Raw genomic sequence first — 22,043 nt, 5'->3', positions numbered from 1 at the left:
GGAGCTGGTAAATTGCAAAACCACTGTTGGCATTCAGTCTCCTTATAAACAATGTTATCTTTGCAATATTTTTCCTCCTAAATGTTTGAAGAAAAAATTTCCGGAGCAGACAAATATAGTTCCATTCCAGAAATGGGAAGTGAGTACACACCTAACAGCGTGACTTTTGTTACTTAAAAGGATCTTTTCTATTAAGCAAAAAATGACTAAACTGAAAGGACAACTCATGAAATCGAAGCAAAAGCGCTTTCTGAATATTTGCAGCTAGACTACATGTTCCTTGATGGCAAGATAACACTTTTTTATGCTTGATCATCCACCCATTCACTCAGTCACCCATCCATCCAATTCTGATCATTTACCATCTGCTAGGCAGTTAGGCCCTGGGAATACAGCAATGATTGCATCCTGAATGAGATCTCATGAAATTTAAAAAAACAAAACAAAACAAAACAAAACTACTGTTCTGGCCTCCTAGTTTAGAGCCAGATCTTCAAGAATAGAAGCGCACTGAGCAAAAAAGAAAAGGTCATTTAAGGTATTAGACATACAGTGAATAAACAGAAATCATTCCTGTTCTAGTCAACATCCCACTCCCAATTCTTGTAACCCTATACCTCTATTATATACTAATACTGCAGTATAAGTACACATACACTGAACTGCTAAGTTTCCTGAGGGTAAGTACTCAGCTCTATTTATCTTAAAATCGTTACCATCCACCACAGAACACAAAGGAGACACACAATTATTTGAGTAACATGAATGTTCATAAATAATGTGTCTAAGGTCTAAGGAGTACATATGTTTGAATGTATGGGTAAGAATGGGATCAAAAAGCCTCAAATCCCATACTAAGGTGCTGGCCTCTATTCAGAACACAATGGAGTGAACACATAATATAAAGATGACATATTACAGAACTGTACACTTGAAACCTATATAATTTTATTAACCAATGTCACCTCAATAAATTCAATAAAAAGTTTTAAAAAAAGAACACGTGGAGGAACTACTGGAGCAAAGCACAGAAGAGGAAAGAAGCACTATTATATGTGTACTTTGCAAAGATTATTAAATGGCCTCAAGAAGATACTTGATGCAAGAAGACCTATTCAAGGCTTCTTACCATAGTCCAGGAAAGTATTAATAAGGACCTGACTCTCCTTACCTCTAAAATGAGAGTATCACCTATTCGCAGAGTGAAATAAGATGATAAATACAGACTGACACTGGAAAGCAGAAGCTCATCACAGGAGAAGGGATTTCATGAAGAACCCAGTCTCGGGCCCTGTCTGACCTGGCCAGGATGAAACATATTAAGAGATGTTCAGATATTCTGAAAAACTCAGTTTCTAGACACTTAAAAGCTGAGAACCAATTCCTGGAACGTGGTGGGTAAAGGACCTATGCAGCTACATTATAAAGACACGAAGAGACCCCTTACTCTGCCACTGTTACCACAGAGCTCACACTCCAAATGCTTCACCAGACGTAAACCCTCCAAATAAGACCCCCCTGAAGTAACAGGTAAGAAAAAATGGGACTGGAGAGCCAGAAAGGTCCAAAGCCTGACTCTCCGCCCCCGGGCCTTGCTTCCTCTGATGTCTGGGCCTCTGGCAGTGCTGGGACCTGCTGGTGAAGCCTGGGCCAGAGCAGGGATGCCCAGAGCAGCCAGACCAGGAGCCGCCTGGCCCTGCCCTGCCCACCCCCAAACCGTCTGTGGCCTCCTACCAGCCAGATCCTTTGTCAAACTGAGGCAGCTCTGAGAGGATCAAAAATATCTCAACAGCTTAGAAAAAGGGCCTACAGGCAGAGGGTGGAAATGATCAGGAGGCCCTCCAAGAGAGACTGCAGAACCGGCCCAGTCACCTGGCTCACAAGGTAATGGGGCCGTGTGGCTCCTGACAGAGAGACTAGCTGTAAGCCAGGCACACAATAAATACTTCAGTGACTAAATGAAATCATTGCTCTAACGGGGACAACTGTTTCGCTGTTGGCTTAGTGGTGTGCAGAAAAGTGACTGGGGGTTTTAGAGAAGGCAATGTGAAACCCGAGTCTAGATTTGCATGTACAGAGGATATGAAGAGAGAAACAGAGCTAAGGCCAGAGGATACATGAACAGAGACTGAACTTAAAAGAAAAAACTGAAATTTCTCATAAACTCATTCAAAACAAAACAAAACAGTCACATTTTGTGACACAAACTTACTTAGCACATGTTAAAAAATATACAAGGTCCGCCATGATGGGCGTGACTCAGCTGGTTGGGCGCCATTTTACAAAAGGTCACTGGTTCAATCCACAGGGAAGGCATATGCCTGGATTGCAATAAAGTGATTAAAAAGAAAAACTCTACTTCTGATAGATGGATACTCTGCCTCCTCCCACAACCAAAAGAAGGACAATAACAAATTTAAAACAAAAATTAACCAGAACTGCCATAAAATCGACCTGTATGGAAGTTAACCAAGGAGTTAAACAAGAAACGGTCATCCAGATCTATAGCCGAGCGGAGATGGGCCGAGTGGAGACGGGCAGCTCGGAGGGGCGGGGAGGCCGTAAGACCTCACCCAGGGGCCGCTGGAGGACTGGGTGGTCCCACATTAGCGTCGGCCTAAAATGAGGGGGGGAGGGGCTGGCGACGGGGCTGCGCAGGCAGCGGCGCGGGGGAAGGGGCAGCTGCGGAGCAAGACGGACTGCACAACCCAGGTCTCCAGTGCGGGGGAGGGGAAAAGAACGCCTCAAAACTTCTGGCTGTAAAAAACTGTGGGGGTTCCGGCAGCGGGAGAAATCCCAGTCCCACAGGAGAGTTGGTCGAGAAACCCACGGGGTCCTAAAACATACAGAAACCCACCTACCTGGGTATCAGCACCAGAAGGGCCCAGTTTGCCTGCGGGTAGCCGCGGAAGCGCCTGAAAGCCAGCCGCGAGCCCAGCGAGCAGCACTGTGCCCTTCCGGAGGCCTCCTTCATCTACAGCGTCAGCACCAAGCGACCTGCGTTGCCCCACCCTGGCGAATACCTAAGTCCGCCCCTTCCAACGTCAGCGGTGCGCTGAAACGAAGAAATATGGCCCAAATGAAAGGCCAGGTCAAAGCTCCAAAGACAGACGTAAGCGATGAACAGATAGGCAACCTATGAGATGCACAGTTCAAAACACTGGCAATCATTCGTTCCCAGGTTTCGGCACCAAAAAAACAGAACAAACAAAAAAAAAACCACTGGTAATCAGGATGCTCACTGAATTAGCTGAGTACGGTCGTAAAATGGAGGAAAAAGTGAAGGCTCTGTAAAGTGAAATAAAGAAAAATATACTGGGAACCAAGAGTAAAGGGAAGGAAACGGACTCGAATCAACCATTTGGAGCAGGAGGAAGAAATAAACATTCAACCAGGACAGAATGAAGAAACAAGAATTCACAAAAATGAGGAGAGGCTTAGGAACCTCTGGGACAACTTTAAACATTCCAACACCCGAATCATAGGGGTGCCAGAAGGAGAAGAGGAAGAGCAAGAAATTGAAAACTAACTTGAAAAAGTAATGAAGGAGAACTCCCCCAGTCTGGCCAAGGAAACAGACTTCCTTGAGATCCAGGGAACTCAGAGAGTCCCAGAGAAGTTGGACCCAAGGAAGCACACACCAAGGCACTTCATCATTACATTACCCACGATTAAAGATAAGGAGAGAATCTGAAAAGCAGCCAGAGAAAAGGAGGCAGTTCCCTACAAAGGATTGCCCATAAGACTCTCAGCTGATTTCTCAAAAGAAACCTTGCAGGCAAGAAGGGGCTGGGAAGGAGTATTCAAAGTCAGGAAAGGCGAGGCCCTACATCCAAGATTCCTCTACCCAGCAAAGCTGTCGTTTAGAATGGAAGGGCAGATAAAGGGCTTCCCGGATAAGGTCAAGTTCAAGGAGCCCATCATCACCAGGCCTCTCTTACATGAAACGTTAAAGGGGCTTATCTAAGAAAAAGAAGAAGAGCAAAATTATGGAAGTACAATGACAACAAACTCACAACTCTCAACAACTGAACCTAAAAACAAAAACAAAAACAAACTAAGCAAACAAGTAGAACAGGAACATAATCACAGAAATGGAGATCAGAGGGGAGGCAAGGACGAAGAGTGGGGGAAAAGGTACAGGGAATAAGAAGCATAAATGGTAGGCACAAAATAGACAGGGGGAGGTTAAGAATAGTACAGGAAACGGAGAAGCCAAAGAACTTACATGTATGACCCATGGACACAAACTAAGGGGATGGGGGGATGGGGGAGAGTGGTAGTGTGGGGGAGGGGCTGCAGGGCGGAGGGGAATAAAGGGGAGGAAAAAAGGGACAACTATAATAGCATAATCAATAAAAAATATTTAAAAATAAATAAAGGCTACTTCTTCAAAAAATTAAACACAACACAGAATTCAGCAGTTTTACCTCTGGCTACATACCCTCCCCACCCCCAACCGAAAATAAAAACAAGGACTCAAAAAGATATTTGAACACACATGTTCGTTCTTAGCAACATTATTCACCATAGCCAAAAGGTGGAAACAAACTAAGTGTCCATCAACAGATAAACTGCAGAACAAAATGTGAAATATACAATGGCATATTTTTTAGGCCTTAAAAAAAGGAAGGAAATTCTGATACATGCTAAACTAAACATGGATAAGTCTTAAGGACATTATGTATTAAGTGAAGAAAGCAAGTCACAGAAAGACAAATATTCTGGCTACCTTATTTATGAGGTACCCAGAATAATCAGACTCAAGAGAGAGAAAGTAAAACATCAATTGCTAGGGGCTGGGCAGTTAGAATTTAATGGGCACAGAGCTTCAGATGGAGAAGATAAAGTTCTGGGGATATACAGTGTTGATGGTTGCACAATGAAATTAAAGCCACAGAACTATACACTTAAAACTGGTTAAAATGGTAAATTTTACATGTTTTGAACCGTATTTTTAAAACCTCACTAAAACAGGCAGAAAAAGCAATGACATGTCTTCCCTTTTTTACATTCTTTTAATGATTGTAGAAAAGTGTCTTATAAAGGGATATATAGTTTACAAGTGCTTTTTCACACATTGTCATTTTATTCTCATATTAAGTCTTCAATGTAAACAGGACAGGCTTCATTCCCGTATTTCTGCATGAGGTAGTTAAGGTAGAATGTGAAGTGACTTAACCAAAACAAAATAGATATGGTAAAATGGCAAAACTTCAAAACTAGATCCCATGCATTTTGATTCCCTACTTTAGCATTTTCTCTCCTAAACAAGAAAGCATCTCAAAAGTATCCAGTCTTATAGCGACCTTTCTGAAGAGAACAGCCATGTCTTCCTTCTGCTACTCTATAGAGAACTGCTGATTTTGTTACTCAAGTCTTAAACTGCTCATTTCCACTCTATCACTACCATCTAAGGTAAAAGGACAGATCTTAAAGTAATCTCTAGTGCTCTGCAAAGCTGGTGAACAATAAAAGTTTCTGGATTGTGAATTATATTCAACCTCCTAGCATTTAAACAGCAAAGACAATTATGACTATGCTTCTCTATTTTCACTCTTTCCTATTACTTGTTTTTTTCTCCTTGGCAGTAGATAACCTTTGTAATTTCTGTAACGAAGAAAAAATACATACAAATGTAAAGAGAATAGTAAAACAAACTTCCACTTATCACCAAGTTTCAACAATTACTAATTTGTGTCAGTTTTGTATCACTATATCCCAATCCACTCTCTATCTAATCCCTCTGGATTATTTTTATTTTTTTAGTGAGAGGGGAAGGGAGGGAGAAAGAGAGGAAGGGAAACATCCATGTGAGAAACATTGATCAGTTGTCTCTTACATGTGCCCCAACTGGGGAGTGAACCCACAACCTAGGCATGTGCCCTGACCAAGAATCAAACTGGCACCTTTCACTTTCCAGGAGGACACCCAAACAACTGAGCCACAACGATCAGGTCCTCTCTGGATTATTTTGAAGCAAGTCCTAGATAGCATATTATTCTATCTGTCAATAGTTCTTTATGCATCTCTAAAGGAAAGGATATAAAAAATCAACTACAATACCATTATCACATCTAAAATAATGAACAATGCTATCTTAATAAGAACCTCCCAAGCAGAGTTCACATTTCCCCAATTGTTTCATTTTTTTCCTTAGTTTTTTTTTTGAAACAGAACTCAAGTAAGGTTCATACACTGTGGCTGGACGACTACATTTCTTAAATCTCCCTTTAACAGGTTCTTCCCAGGTCCCTCCTTTTCCCTTTTGTAATTTGTTGAAGTCAGGTTTTCCATTGTTTTCTCATAGTCTGGGTTTCGGCAAATGCATTACCACGATGTAGTTTAATATGTTCTTCTGACTCCTGTTATTTCCTCTAATTGATAATTAGACCCAGTGACTTTATTAGATTCAGGATCATTGTTGTATTTTTAAAGTTTATTTTGCCAAAACAGCTTCACAGGTGGCAGTATGTACTCCAACAACGGGTACAAAATGTCTACTGCTCAGTCTGTGATATTAACAATTATCAAGATCACCAACTGGAACCATTGATTCATTAAGGGCTGCAACATGGAGATATTCTATTATTTCTTCTTTATTCATTAGCTGAAATACTTCTTTCTGGAAGAGAAACTCAACTACTCAATTGTTTGATGTATAGTTTGTACAGAAAAGGCAGAATAAATTAATGACTCTTTAGCTTTATTTACTGATTTTCAAAACAACTCCCTAGCATCCTCTAAACATGATCAGCAAGTATGTATGTATATATGTATGTATATATTTACTTCCTCACCTGAGACATCTTTTCATTGCTTATAGAGAAAGAGAAAAGGGGGAAGAGAGAGAGAAATATCAATTGGCTGCTTTCCTTACATGCCCCAACCGGGGACTGAACCTGCAACCTAGGAATATGCCTTTGACTGGGAATTGAATCCAGAACCTTTCTGTCTACAGGAAGACGCACCAACCACCTGAGCCACACAGACTAGGGCAGTCAGCAAGCTTTTTAAAAACAACTTTACATATTCATAATTTAATCATATTTGATGGGTTTCAATCCCTTGAATTGGAATTTTAACTTTCCCTTGTCTAGCTTTATTGTTGAAGCATGTGATGGAACTTGGACTTAATAAATAGGGTTTGAAAGATTTCTTGTCATAAGCTATTACTAACATTTGCTACAAACTCATCCATCCTGTTTTGACATGAAGTCTTTTTTGCTTACCAGAAAATTCTCATGTCTAGTCTCAAGCAAGCAAAAAATATTTTGGGAAAGTCTGAAAACAAGAATCAGTAAGTCTTACAAAGCAAATTATGGAATGTTCTGCTAAGAAATAATTCACAAATAAATCTCAGATAAAACAGGCTTAATATAATTTCAAAATATAGGGGGAAAAGACACACATTATATGTGAAGTTAAGCCTGGCATTCAAGTCTCCTAATGAAGGAAGAGAGGGTGGGAATTACACAGCGACAACACAATTCATTTACTGCTCCTTCCAGGATTCCTCTTTAGTAGGTAAGATTTTTTCATAACATTTAAGGGACTGTTAAACTTTCAATCTAAATGAACACTTTTAGAAAATAATTAAGGACAGGTAAAAACCACTTTGCATGTCTGGTCTAATTGATTTTTCCATTTCAATTTAGTTTAAAGGCAATACTATACCTCATGTTTATTAAAAAATTATTAAAGCACTTTTTCACGTTGTTAGTTCATCCTAACAACTCATTCACTGAGCATTTATACTGTACCAGACACTGTGCTATATACTGTAAGCTTTGGCTCAAAGTACACGAGAGTTACCTGGAAAAGTCAGACACACAAGCAAATGATTATAATACAGTGCAATAAGGGCTGGAACAGAGAGAGTTCCAAAGTACTAAGGGAGTGAGTGTATAACTACTGGTAAAGCTAATGTTTGAACTGGGTCTAGAAAAATGAAGAAGACTGTATCAATTAGGAGACTTTCTGATGGCAAGTGACTCCAAAGAACTGGCTTTAACAAGGAATTTATCTGTCCTGAGAAGTCCCATGGTAGCAAAAGCCCCAGGCCCAGTTCAAAATATGTCTAAAATGTTATCGTGGACCCAAGCACATTCTACCTCGCTGCTCTGCCATCTATAGGGCATGCTTCATCATGCCAGTGGCAACTGGGGTGACATGTTCTCTTGCTCATACACAAAAAGGGAAAAATCTCTTCCCCAGTATGTCTCCTTCCCTTTAATCTGACTGGGACAAGTAACAGTCACAGGGAAATGCCTTGAGCTGATTGGCTTGGAGTAATCAAAATCTAGCCCTGGGGGTGGGTGATGAATCATCTCAGTCTCTTGAATGACAAACACTGGAACAAACATGAAAACTACAAGCACAGAAAACAAGAAGCAGCTTGGTATGGCTGGAGTGATGGGAAATCTAAGTTGGACACGGTCTCAAACTTGTGAATTTGAACTTTATCCTATAGACAATGGAAAGTTAACACAGGTTTAAGTAGGGAAGTAACATGCTCCAATACATTTTTTTAAGAAATGTAACTATGGTAGCAACATAAAGAATAGCCAGAGAAAAAGAGGGAGAATGAGAGAACAATTGGCAGAGACTTGGTTGGTAGGCTGTTCAATAAATAGTCCTGACTAGTAAGGAAGTGGTAACAGGGAGGAAAAGGATGGAATAAATACTTAAAAGGTGGCAAAGCTGCTACGTAAGGCACTGCTTATGCATACATAATACGTACATATGTTTTATTTATTTAGTTTTACAGATCAGGAAAATTAGGCCTCAGATTAAACGGCTTGCTTAAGTTCACATAGACAGTCGTCAGAATCTGAATGTAGGTTTGAATCCCCCAGTCCCGTTCCATTACATTACAACTATATAAATACTCCCAACAATGCTCAAGAAGGGGGCTTTTTTTGAATTCTGTGATTTAAAGGATGTTGTGTGTACTGTATTAAGATGATTCCTATTTATCCCAATCTTAACATAATGTTCACTACATGAATTTAGTGCCAATCATAAAACTTTAAATAACCTGTTATTTAAGATAGTAAGGATGTTGTGAAAAACAATTTGTAATGTCAAACTTACAGACCATCAAAATATTAAGAAAAATTAAAAACCACTGCAGAGTACATTAAATATTTTTTTAACTTGTTTTGCAAATAAAGTAGGTACTGGATGTTTGACTTTTATTATAAAGCTAAAGTAAATTATGCCTCTCTGAAATTTTGGACTCTGATAACTTCTTTATACTAGCATTAACTTAAAAAGAAAAATCTCACCTCATTTCTTTAAAAGATACCTCTTTTTTAAAAAACTCACTTGCCTATTTCTTTTTAGAGTGGAGAAGTTTGATAAGTTAGACTTCATTAAAATTTCAAACTTTTGTATATCAAAGGGCACTCAACAGATTGAAAAGGCAATGGAAAGAATGGCAGAAAATACCTGCCTATCATATATCTGATAAGGGACTGATATCCAGGACATATAAAGAACTACCAACAACAAAACAAATAACTTGACTTAAATAATTTACATAGATATTTTTCCAAAGAAGAGGACCCAAAAAGCTAATAAGCAAAAGAGATGTGAACAACACTAATCGTCAGTGAAATGCGAGTCAAAACCACTGTGAGTCCTGGTCAGATAGCTCAGTTGGTTAGAACGTCCTTCTGATATGCCAAGGCTGCAGGTTCGATCCCAGGTCAGAGCACATACAAGAATCAACCAATGAATGCATAAATTAGTGGAAGAGCAAAGTGATGTTTTTTTCCCTCTCTCCCCCCTCTCCTCTCTCACTCTCTAAAATTAATTAAAACACACACACACAATGAGAAACCACTACACACCTATAAGGATGACTATTATAAAAATAAAATAAGTGCTGAGGAGGATGTGTAAAAACTGGAACCCTTATACAGAGCTGGTGAGAATGAAATATGTTATGGGTATATATCAAAAAGAAATGAAAGCACATATCCAGATATCTGCACATCCGGGCTCAAAGCAACATTATTCACAACAACAAAAAATGGAAGCAAACCAAATATCCATTGACAGATAAAAGCATAAACAAAGTGTAGTAATACATACAATGGAATAGTATTCAGCCTTAAAAATAAAGCAGATTCTGACAAATGCCACAAGACAGAAGATATTACGCTAAATGACATAAGCTAGTCACATAAGGATAAATATTGTATGATTCCACTTATATGAGGTTCCCAGAGTAGTTAAATTCAGAGATAGAAAGTAAAATGGTGGTTGCCAGGGGCTGTGGGTAAAGGGAAATGGCGAGTTAGTGTTTAATGGGCACGGAATTTCTGTTGGGGAAGATGATGAGAGCTCTGGAGATGGATGGTGGTGATGTTGCACAACAATCTTAATGCTGCAGACTACAGATTTAAAACAGGTTAAAATGGAATTTTATGTTATAATTACAATAAAAATAAAAATAGCACCTGCTGTGTATCCTTCCTATTGACTCTATCCTAGTCCAAGATCTCATCTCTTCACATCCAGGTAACTGTAACAGCTACTGTCGACCCTGCTTTATTTCACTTTCTTCTCATTCTAACTCAATCTATAGATAAGACAGGTACATCTTGTTAGTTTATCACATTAATGTCTGGCCTCCAAACTTTCAAAGGCTCCCCATACCTTGCAAAAGAGGAGCAAAATCTAAATCTCCTAGTGAAATAAGCCAAAGAAAGACAAATGCCATATGATTTCACTTATATGTGGAATCTAATGAAAATAAAACAAAAATAGAAACAGACTCACAGGTGTCAGAGGGGAGAGGGTAGAAGGGCTGGGTGAAAAATGTGAAGGAGTAAGAAAAACAAAAAAACCCTCATAGACAGACAACAGTATGGTGATTAACAGAGGAAAATGGGGGTTGGAAAGGTAGAAGGTAAAGGGGGAATAAATGGTGATGGAAAGAGATTATGACTTGGAGTAGTGAACACACAATACAACATACAGATGATGTATTATTAACTTAAACCTATATAATTTTATTCACCAATGTCACCCCAATAAATTCAATTCAAAAAATCTCAATCTCCTCAATCCAGTATTCAATCTCTTATGCAGACAGGTGTCTTCCAACTACCTAGTGTTTTCCTTGTGGTACCCCCCAAAATTCAGCAGTCAGCTCATCCTACTTTCCTTCCATACCCCTCCCCCAAAAGCTAATCTCCACATTCTACTCTTGCTTTTACCTCACGAAGTAACTGCTCCAATCTCTCTGTAAATCTAAACCCTCAAAGGCTAGCTCAAGTCCCAAGTGTTCCAGGAAGTTCTTTAGACTCCCGACGCCTCATTCATCTCCCGCTAACCAGAACACCTACAGCACTCTTTGTATTGGTAGAACTTACTAGGTTTCTCTAGACTCATAGAGGTTCAGCTCATTTTCCTGAGGGTAAAGTCTACATGTTCCGCTCTTCTTTTTTTCCTGTAGTATAACGCAAAACACAAGGCAGATCAGCTGTTTAATTGAACACAAGGTACAACTTTGGATGCAATGCATTTTATTGACTAGATTATGAAATCAGAATCATTCAATGTTGTTATATTTCTAAAGGTTAACCTGTGACACAACAAAGAAAACTGCTGTGACTCAATAAGACACATGGAAACTAGGTGTTTTAACGCGGCAAACACAAAACAGGTGTTTTAAAGCCTAAAATTAGATTGATAGAAAAAAATTGTTTATATGCTGTTGTTGGGACACAATAATACAGTAGTTAGGTTGTGGGACAGAACATTGATCTTTGAGTTTTACTGAATGCATGCAAGAATGAGCCATGCATGCTATAATCAGGCAAAAATGTAGTCACAGGCCTACGAAAACTTTAAATGTCAGCTCTTATTAAGTTCAGGTTAGGAAAAAAAAAAATCATCATCAGTTACTGATGGTAACTCATGGCAGCTGTCAGAATCAGAGCCAGGTTCTCCCATTTCTGCTTTCAACTTGACTACACAAAGACCCGGGAATGGGTGCTGATGGTGAAGGATGCAACCCATGAATAAGGATCAGGAGTGCAGCGAGGAGCTCGGGCAACGGGGCAGAGAGGCCTAGGTCCGAGTGCTGGTCCCCTCCCTGGCCAGCTGCGGGACCCACAGTTAAGCCGCTTACCTCCCTGTGCCCAGCTACCCAGCTCTGAAGCGAGTCTCACCACATCCCTAAAGGTTTTCTGACTCCAAAATCCAAGACAAGTTCAACCACAGCTGCCATTAACATGTGTGATTCTTAAAATTTCAAATCTTTCTTTCACATATCCGGAAGAAAGTAATTTATTTCAGCAATCTAGAAGAAATGGATGCCGGTCAAAGACAGAAGACTCTGTTAGTTGAAAAAAAAACTAAGCAATTCTGTGTAAATGCCTATGTCCTCATTACAGTAAGATATTTTCGCAGAGGAAACAGTGCTCCAGTAAAGATAACCAAGACTGCTTCTGTAAATTAGGCCTAATCCAGAGTACTTATTATCTGTACTGGTGTGTGAAGACGCGTCATTGTAGTTCAAAGCAGAGAAAGAACACTCACGGCTTCTCCAAAAAAAAAAACCACCACCACCACCACCACCGGTGAGAAAGTTCTCCTGCCCGGGGTAAGGGCAGTAAACAGTTGTGCGAATGGTAACACACAGAAAATGGCACGCTTTTAGCCATTCAAGTACTCCAAGCACAGACTCCCTCATCAAACACTCGGTATTGTTTCCCTTCCAACCTGTCAAAGCGCAATTCCAATCTGATCCCTAAACAGAAACTTACCCGCACAGTCCAACTTCTCCCCCTGGGAGCGGCAGTCTACGGGCCTGTTCCCTCTTCAATTCCGGCCAGCCGCTCTCACGTCCACCCCGGGCCAGTCGCAGCCCCGCAGCCGGGTAAACACGCGCCCGAGTCCCGGGAGCGGTTTCCTGGCGTCCTGGGAGCGGCGGGTCCCGCCCCTCGGAGCCCCGAGCCTGGAGCCCGCGGCGCTGCAGCCTCGGCCACCGAAGGCTGCTCTCCCCGCCCCGAGCGCCACACCTCGAGCCTCTGCCCCCGGGACAGCGGCGCACAGCTAAGCCCGCCCTCGGAGTGCACGGGGACCGGCCAGTTCGCCGACGCTGTCGTCGCCTCACGCCCGGACGGACGACTGTCCCTTCCCCGCTGGCGGCCCGGCACCTCCTGCGGTGGCCCGGCCCCAAAACGGCCGCCTCTCCGCCCAAGTACAGCCCCTTCCTCTCCGGGACGCCCCGCGCCGCGCCGGGCACAGCCTCGGCTCACAGCCTCAGAGACACCGAGGGACACTCACCCTGGAGGCTCCTCCCGCCGCTGCTGCTGCTGCTGCTGCTGCTGCCGCCGCTGGGACCGCGGCCATCGCCTCCGCCGCCGCGGCCACCAGCACCGCCGTCCGCACCGGCGCCAGCACCCCCAGCCATCCTCCTCCTCCTGCCGCCGCCCTCTCCTCTCCTGTCAGTGGCTCAGGCTCCGGGACTGCTCCGGGTTCCCCTCGCCGCCATTTTGACTCCTAGAGGGAGCAGGCGGGGCTCGGCTCGGCGCCGCCCTGGGGCGCTTGCGCGGCGCTGCAGAACCGGCCCGGCCACCCTCCCTCTCCCGCCGTCGACGCGCTCGGGATCACGTGGGCCGTCGGCGGCTCGCGCACCGGGCCGGCCGGGGAGGCGCGTTCGCGGCACCCGGGAGCCGTAGGCGCCGAAGGAGCCGAGTGCGCGCGCATTATTCCCCCTCCGCGCCCGGGATTGGGTCGCTGGGCGCTCGGAGTTTGAAGTACGTTGCCACTTCCTGCTTATTCCAGGAAATGGTGACAAATCATATCAGAATGGAATTATAATAACTACGTTACCGGACCACTAGTTCAACCAATTCCTGTTTCCATTTGGCGGCCTGATTGATCGCACACAATGCATCAACCTCAAAAGAGGAGACTGCTCTTCTGCTAAGTCCTTTCGGACGTTCTTGGTGTCTGGCAGTTTATCTTAAGCCATGTCTGCGTGGTACTTTTACAGACACCACCTCGCTAGTCAAAAAATCTTAAAGATTCTGAAAAGTTTTTCCTAACAAGGCACCCTCATGAACGGGGGACGAGAATTGATGAAAGCCCACAGTTGCCAGTGGGAGAGCCAAACTGCCTTGATGCCCACTGTTTGCAAGTTTGCAAAACTTCAGCAATGCAATAACAAGAACACCTTGTATTTATGGATCATCTTACAGTTCTCAAAACACTTAAATACAAGGCTTCGTTTGAACACTAAAACTACCCTTTGAGGTAGTCGAGACAGGCTTCGAAATACCCAGTCCGTTGCCCAGAGGCATATACGTCGCACTAATACGTAGGCAAACCAAGACTAGAACCCAGGCATTTTGATATTGGTCATGGGGCCATTACCCGTCACAGTTCTCTGATAGACCTTAGCGATATAAAATGTATTTGTCCTCTGGGAATTTATTTAAAACCCTTTTTTAAAGTATTTGCATTTTTGACTTTCCTCACCCTTTGAGGAACAAGTTTTTTAAGTCACACCCAGTATTTTTGTTGTTCTCAGACCACCTCTAAACTTCAAAGGATAAGAGCAATTTCAAATTTTGTGATGTGTTTTTAAGCATCTCTTGGTCTGACTTTTTTTATACACTTCATATCTAGTTGGAAGATTTAAGTTTTTTGACATCCTTCAATGGAAGGACTTTCTCTTTGAATGTGATCATTGCTTTTGTCTATACTTTTTTCAGATTTGTTATATCTTTCTTGTGCTCATTCATCACCTCTCTACTTCCCAGGGAAGACACCTCTTTCCAGTTTGTATTCATTTTTTTCCCCTTTCACTGCACGCATTTCCCCCTACAACAATCCTTGAATATTTGTAGATTATGAGCAGAGACTCTAGTATTCCCTTGTCCGAAAAAGAATCCCCTCCATCTGGTAAGGTTCTCTCCAACTGAGTACACAGATGTGGACAACAGACAAGCGTTCATGGAAAAGTGGAAGGGGGAACTCAAGAGGTAGAAAATTTTAGTTTTAGGTAATAGTTAATAAGCTTAGTAGTTAGTGCATAGAAAATGCTATTGTTTCAGGAACTGAACGTACATACAGCACACCCTGACTCCGGGAGACCACAAGCGATTGACCTTTGTGCTCCAGAAGAGACCGTAAGCAATCAAGATGGTATCTGAGCCATTGTGTTCCAGGACACAGATAAAGAAAATCACACAGGACACAGGTCACAGGACCCAGATAGAAAATCATTGGTCAACGGATGGAAGGATGTTCGGGAAATTGCCAGACTGCAGCTTTTACCTGATTAACTTCTTTTCTGAATTTAAAATCCCTTACCGACACTTTTTGCTCCTTATAAACAAGGCTGGCTTGAAAGGAAATGTAAGATGGTCTGTTAGGGTACAAATCCACCATCTTCTCAGATTGCCAGCCATCTGAATAAAGCACCCATAAATATTCAATCCCTATCTCTGCTTATTGGTTCTGGTAGTGACAGACAGCACAAATGCTGACTTTTTCTGTTTCAAAGTGAGAAAATACAAGGGAAATTGGCCCAGCTACCAGGAGCAAAGAATTGTCTCTAGATGCCCACCTCCTATTCCCTTCTGTTATACTTCCCCTAAATGCATAATTGAATCTTATCTAAATTAAAGCCACCTACCGTTATTTTCCATTATTTTGCCTTTGTCCTCATCTGCTAAATATCGCATTAACTGAAAGAGCTGTTATTTGGAAACTAACAATTCCATTGTCCATACCCCCTCTTGATAATTTATTAAAATTTAAGTAAGATGAATCTCCACTAGTTACACAATCTCATTTATTCCTAACCTTCATTGCTCGACTTTGGTTCTGTTATCTAGAAACAACTTTAAAAACAAAATTAAAGCAATACTAACAATGATAGCATTCCAGGGTAAAACCATTTTTCTAAAAGCCTTTGATGTGGAAATCTACCAAAGTCTTTCTAAAAAGCGGAATAAGGTGTGTCGGTCCCACCTTGTCCTCTTGTCCATCCGCACGGAACTCTAGTACACCAGCAGTGTATGATTTGCCTTCGCAGACACCATGCATAAGTGTTCTGTGACTTTTCCTGCTAGTGAATTCCTCCACCCTGTTTTTTCATAATATAGCTGCACCTTTAAGATATTGAATGAACTCAGTTTACAAGTCCATCAGAGTTAATTAAGATTTGTCAATTCAGTTCAGTCCAACACACATTTTTTAAAGCACCCAGTACCATGTGTCAAGTGCTGGGTGCTCAGGGTGAAAAATAAACAGGAAGATAGACTGACAAATAATTTTAAATAGTAATAATTTTAAAAGGCTAGTGCTATGATAATATAGTTGACCCTTGAACAATGTGGAAATTAGGAGCACTGACCCCCAACAGTCCAAAACTGCACATAAAACTTTTCACTCTCCCCAACCTTAAATACCCTTGGTATTCATGGAAGGTTGGCTCTGGGACCCCAGCATATTTGAGAATGCTCAAGTCCCACATATAAAATGACCTAGATCTGCAGACCTCTAACTGTGAGTTGAAAACAGTTGGAAGTCTGCATTTGTACAGTACAGGCATGTGTGGAGGAAAAAACCCACATGTAAGTGACCCCTGGCAGTTGAAACCTGTATTGTTCGAGGGTCAACTGTATTCAGTAGTGGTGAAGGATGTGGGTTCTAGAGAAACTCTTCTGGAAATTTCAGAAAAGACCAATCCATCCCTGGTCCTTTGGTTTTTATGACCCATTTTAACTCCCCAGCTTTTTTCTTTAAATCTTAAATGTATTGGAAGTGAATAAAAACAATGGGTTTCTTTCACTTATAATCAAGAGTCCCGAATTTGTGTGGTGTTCTCCCCCAACCTCTGACTCTCTCCATCAGTGAATGGCGCTCCATCAACTTGGCCATGTAAGCTGAAAACATGACTCATTTTCTGCATTAACTGCATATTCCATTTTCTGTTACTTTGATCTGTTCCTTCCTTTTTATAACCATCCTCCAAAAACCCTCCTAGGCTCATCTTTCTGGAAATACAATATGGAAGCTGGGTTTATTAAATCATGAAGAAAATGGAAATTTTATTTCTGCGTATGCTTTGCATATATGATACTGTTTTTAAGCATTTTTTCTGAATCTCCTGGAGTCTAAAAGGTGAAGAGGAATGAAGACACACATGTCAAAGTGCCCAGGACAGTGATTGGCACCTTGAAAAATAGGAAAGGTATCCTTTGCATACCAGGAGGAAAGAAACATCCTTATCAGCAGAGACAGGAATTGAGGACAAAGGAAATCTATACAAAGAAATCTTGTTAAACTGACCCTTATTTTCCTAATCACTTCTCTGGCTCAAGCCCCTTTGTCTTGGTACGTTTTCATAATTTACTACTCTTTGTCCAACTTAGTATATATGGATTTGGCTCTAACTGCTTCTTTGGGACTTCACTTTCCTGGCCGGGTGCTCCCAGACACATGTAAAAATCTGTATACTTTTATCTTGTTAATCTGTTTATGCCAATTTAATTCTCAGTCCCAGCCAGAAAACCTAAGAGGGTAGAGGTAAAGTTTTGCCTCCCCTACACATGGATTCAACTACATTTAAAATATGAACTTCAGTTCATCAAAATACACAATAAGGAGAGTGAAAAGACAAGCCAAACAAAAGGCAGAGATATCTGCAATACATTAGACCAAGAAAAGGCTTAGATCCCAAAGACATAAAGAATTCCTATGATTCAAGAAGAAAAAGAAAACCAGATAGGAAATGGTCAAAACACTTGAACAGCCCTGGCTGGTGTTGCTCAGTGGACTGGGTGTCAGTCTGCAAACCAAAGAGTCTTTGGTTTAATTCCTAGTCAGGGCACATGCCTGGGTTGCAGGCCAGGTCCCCAATAGGAGGTATGTGAGATGCAACCACACATTAATGTTTTTCTCCCACTCTTTCTCCCTCCTTTCCCCTCTCTTTAAAAATAAATAAATAAAATCTTTTAAAAAAAGACTTGAACAAATGAGGATACTCAAATGAGACAAATTAAAAGGGGCTCAACCATGTTAATATAAAGGAAGTATAAATTAGAGCTGCAATAAGATAACACCACTGACTAATACGATTGGTAAAAAAAAAAAAAAAGGAATTCCATCAATGAGGGTATGGCTTAATAGGAACTCTCTACATTGCTGATGTGAGTTAAAAATAGAAAGAACCACTTTGGGAAAGCAGTTTTGCGTGACCTAGGAAAGACGAAAATTGTCTTGTCCTATGGCCCAGCAAATCCACTATGGGGGGTGTGTGTGTGTGTGTGTGTGTAGACAAACCTACGCCCATGTGCACCAGATGATATGAATAAGAGTGTTCGTAATAGCATTGTCACAGAAATGGTTGAGTGTAGTCACAAAAGAGAGGAAAAAGTGAAGGCTCTGTAAAGTGAAATAAAGAAAAATACACTGGGAACCAAGAGTAAAGGGAAGGAAACAGGAACTCAAATCAACCATTTGGAGCAGGAGGAAGAAATAAACATTCAACCAGGACAGAATGAAGAAACAAGAATTCACAAAAATGAGGAGAGGCTTAGGAACCTCTGGGACAACTTTAAACATTCCAACACCCGAATCATAGGGGTGCCAGAAGGAGAAGAGGAAGAGCAAGAAATTGAAAACTAACTTGAAAAAGTAATGAAGGAGAACTCCCCCAGTCTGGCCAAGGAAACAGACTTCCTTGAGATCCAGGGAACTCAGAGAGTCCCAGAGAAGTTGGACCCAAGGAAGCACACACCAAGGCACTTCATCATTACATTACCCACGATTAAAGATAAGGAGAGAATCTGAAAAGCAGCCAGAGAAAAGGAGGCAGTTCCCTACAAAGGATTGCCCATAAGACTCTCAGCTGATTTCTCAAAAGAAACCTTGCAGGCAAGAAGGGGCTGGGAAGGAGTATTCAAAGTCAGGAAAGGCGAGGCCCTACATCCAAGATTCCTCTACCCAGCAAAGCTGTCGTTTAGAATGGAAGGGCAGATAAAGGGCTTCCCGGATAAGGTCAAGTTCAAGGAGCCCATCATCACCAGGCCTCTCTTACATGAAACGTTAAAGGGGCTTATCTAAGAAAAAGAAGAAGAGCAAAATTATGGAAGTACAATGACAACAAACTCACAACTCTCAACAACTGAACCTAAAAACAAAAACAAAAACAAACTAAGCAAACAAGTAGAACAGGAACATAATCACAGAAATGGAGATCAGAGGGGAGGCAAGGACGAAGAGTGGGGGAAAAGGTACAGGGAATAAGAAGCATAAATGGTAGGCACAAAATAGACAGGGGGAGGTTAAGAATAGTACAGGAAACGGAGAAGCCGAAGAACTTACATGTATGACCCATGGACACAAACTAAGGGGATGGGGGGATGGGGGAGAGTGGTAGTGTGGGGGAGGGGCTGCAGGGCGGAGGGGAATAAAGGGGAGGAAAAAAGGGACAACTATAATAGCATAATCAATAAAATATATTTTAAAAAAGAATTCTCATAGCAGCATTGTTTATAGGAGTCAAAAGCTGATAACAACCCAAAATGTCCACCAGTTGTTGCATGGACCAAAAATGTGGCATAGTTATGCATTAAATGAACTTGAGCTATATAAAAAACATGTATGAATCTTACAAACATGATATTAAGCTAAAGAAGCAAGACACAAAGGTAATCACACAAGATAATTCCACATACTGTATTTCATACTTTGAAAGATGTACTATTTTTTCTTATATATTTTAATGCTAAAATGTGTTGTTGCAATTGACCTATTAGCGCTGGGTCACAATTTAATTTTTCTTCCTTAGTGAGACATCAAATAGTGGTATCTTAAATTCTATAAAATACAAAACAAACAAAGGTAAACCATCTGGTTTATAGATACATAAACCCTAAGCTATATAGAAAAGCAAAGATGAGTAATAGTGATACAATATCAAGTATTTAAGATGCTATGGAACATTCTGGACATCTAATTAGCAAAGGTACCAGCCAGTCCTTAATCCTTTGAAATCTAGAGATGGAATATACCTCAGTTTACTCAGCATCCTACCTCAACGCACATTCTCACACATTGTCTTGGTCCCTCATTCATTTCCACCTTTCTTCTTCCTCATAATTCCTCACCTTTCCCAGTCAAGTGGTTTGGGTGGGATTGATCCTATGTTTTATACTGTACCTGTTTTTCTGATTTGATTTAGATTTTCAGCAAACGCTACTCACCTGGCTTTAAAGATAGATTCAGGGGAGGAAATGTAACCCCATCAAGAACCAGGATGTGGTAAAATGTTTGCTAGGACTTCTGGAAAAGACCATCTATCCATGTGCAGAAGATGCTGGAAGAGCTTCCTCTCCCTCTGCTGAATGTGATTGAAAAGAGGATGTAGCCCCAGGAGCTCTTAGCCACCATCTTGCTCCCTAAGGGGAGCCTACCTTAGGGTACTGGTAACTTGTACCCTAAGAAAAACCATGTGCCTGATGACATTGTTAGAGGAGCTGTGAAGCAAAAATGATTAATTTCCAAAGTTGAAAGTTTTTTTGTGAGTAAGGTCTTATTGAGCCAAAAATGCTAGCCAAAAAGACTGGTCCTAGGGCATGGAGTTAAATCACCAGCAAGATGGTTAGGTAGAAAAGACAGCATGCGTGTCATCCTGGAATTTTGTAAGTATTTTTATACATCAAGCAGGGGGGAGGGGAAAGAAAGAGGGAGTCTCCAAAGAATTTACATGAGCTATAGGCAATGGGGTTGGGAAGGTGAAGCAGGGGCAGCTCTGGGGTAGCAGAATCTGCCTCAAGAAACGTCCACTCCTGCAGATTGGATGGGGCAGCAGTCTGGCAATCCCGCTGGTAAACAAGTGGAGGCTGCTGTGGTTAGAATGTGCCTGGCTAAAAAATCTGCAGAAATAGCTACCTGGAAATTAATCCAAAATTCCAACAGCAAAACAGGAATGTGAGAAGTTTTTTGTTGATTTGGTCAGCATCTATTAACAGTCTAAGAGTTCTGTCCCTTTTTCTCATTTTCTGGGTACTGTAATTTAATTTAGACATTTCAGAATTTTTAAAGTCAATGCTTAATTAAATAGGCTTCACTTGAAATTAGTCCTACCTCTGGCCTTTCCAATGATGTTAGCCAATCAATTTCATTTATCATTAGGTTTTCCTTAGCATTCATCCAATTAATCTTAACTGGTACATGTACTATCTAATTTAATCTCCATTTCAGAATCTGAAGAGATATATTATTATACTTTATATATCTGAGCCTCTACAGCTAGTAAATAATAGTGCTGAGGTCTGACCTTTGATCTTTTTGCTCTGATTGGCAATCTCTTTTCGCTCCAACATAACAGAAATCCATTGAAGAATTTCTGGATGTATAATAGTTCAAGAGAGGAAGAGAAATGTCCAATTTAAAAACAAAAAAATGATGTAAGAAAACTAAAACTGCTCTCAGTTTTAATAGTGAAGGGACCAAAATTCTGCTGTCCTGAAGATGCTTTTTGGGATATTGATTTCAAGCTGTTTATTAAGAAACAAAAGATTCAGAAAGAAAATTTGACCCCCTTTCCTGTCCAAAAGATTCACACAGAGAAACCTGCTTCTGGAAGGAGCTCTTAGGGATACTGCCTTAACCTAATGTGAATTAAGTGTGGTAAACAAGAGGGCTTCAGGTAGGTCTCTGGGAGCTCGATGCCCCCTGTGCCCCTTGTTTCTGAGTCACCTAGCAAGGACTTTTGTGCCACGCGCTCCCCTCTTCCTCAACTACCTGTAAATTGCCCATCCTCACTTCTGAAATCTAAGACCCATCACATTACCCCCTCCTCCTCTTCTCCTTTGTCCAAAATGTCTTATATACCCAATGTTGTCTCGCTGTCTTGGGAATTTTCATGGATTTATCATGTCTGTGTGAATTCCCCATGCCCATGTATTAAACTGTGATTTTCTCATGTTAATCTGTCTTAGTTAGTTTGGTTACTGGCCCAGCCAGAAGAATTTAGAAGGCAGGAGTAAAAGTATTAT

General features: G+C 41.3%; 1 protein-coding gene across 3 annotated transcripts in view; it reads right to left on the bottom strand.

Annotated features, from left to right (window-relative positions):
* BTBD7 (BTB domain containing 7) overlaps window positions 1–13,548 on the bottom strand; it is a 61,061-nt gene extending 47,513 nt beyond the window's left edge. For all 3 annotated transcript variants that reach the window (XM_054567103.1, XM_054567105.1, XM_054567104.1), the window contains exon 1: window positions 13,309–13,548. The gene's annotated coding sequence lies outside the window, so the exon portion shown is untranslated. The remainder of the gene's footprint in view (window positions 1–13,308) is intronic.
* Window positions 13,549–22,043: the final 8,495 nt, after the last annotated feature.

Source organism: Pteronotus mesoamericanus, unplaced genomic scaffold, assembly GCF_021234165.1.
Source record: "Pteronotus mesoamericanus isolate MK-2021 breed Mesoamerican mustached bat unplaced genomic scaffold, CSHL_Meso_final contig_182, whole genome shotgun sequence".
NCBI lineage: Eukaryota > Metazoa > Chordata > Mammalia > Chiroptera > Mormoopidae > Pteronotus > Pteronotus mesoamericanus.
Note: the sequence above shows the minus strand (reverse complement) of the source record. Positions and strands in the feature narration are given on the sequence as shown.